The following is a 695-nucleotide window of genomic DNA, read 5'->3' as shown; positions in this document are numbered from 1 at the left end:
TACATGCATGGGGGCTGAAGCTGGAAAGGGACCTTTGGGCTTAGACTTTCTCATATGCTGAAACAGGCTCCAGTGGGCACTATTTGCCCTGATGCATGCCCTGATAAATAAAGAGAGGAGTGCATGGCACATGATGACCAAATGTGCTTCAAAGCTTCACTTGTGGCATTCCTTCCGTAAATTGCCTACCTGCAGCTGATAACTTTCGCGGAGTTTACTGCTATGAAATGCACCGATAAATACTCCTTTATGGAGATGCCAGTTACTAGCGCAAGTGAAGCCAGGTCTTGAACTGGTGAACACCCATGAACAAGTGAAGCTGCCTTCTGATGAAATACATTCTCAGACCTTCAGAATTAGTATTGTCTTCTCAGACTGGCAGGAGTTCTCCAGGGCCTTCAGCAGAGGTCTTTCCCGCCTCCTCTTACTTGATTCTTTTAACTGGAAATGCCAGGGATTGAACCTGGGACCTTCTGCATGCCAAGCAAATGCTCTACCACTGAGCCACAGCCTCTGCATATTCATAGCCCGCCAAACCTGCTGAGTTCTCGAATGAAAGCACTGTTCTTCGCGCGGTTCCTCGTCCGTTCTACAGTCAGGTTTTTACCATCCTGTTTCCAGACTGTCTCGCTGCTGGGAATTAATTAGAAGTCCTACTGCCTCCTTGAATCTCACCAATGAATAGACAAAACCAA

The 695-nt window shown here is 47.2% G+C and overlaps 1 non-coding gene across 1 annotated transcript; it reads right to left on the bottom strand.

Annotated features, from left to right (window-relative positions):
- Nucleotides 1–442: 442 nt before the first annotated feature.
- Nucleotides 443–515, bottom strand: TRNAA-GGC (transfer RNA alanine (anticodon GGC)). Its single transcript has one exon. It is a non-coding gene; the product is annotated as a tRNA-Ala (tRNA).
- Between the last annotated feature and the right edge of the window lie 180 nt (nucleotides 516–695).

The sequence above is a fragment of the Paroedura picta genome, chromosome 14 (assembly GCF_049243985.1).
Source record: "Paroedura picta isolate Pp20150507F chromosome 14, Ppicta_v3.0, whole genome shotgun sequence".
Taxonomy (NCBI): Eukaryota; Metazoa; Chordata; class Lepidosauria; order Squamata; family Gekkonidae; genus Paroedura; species Paroedura picta.
Note: the sequence above shows the minus strand (reverse complement) of the source record. Positions and strands in the feature narration are given on the sequence as shown.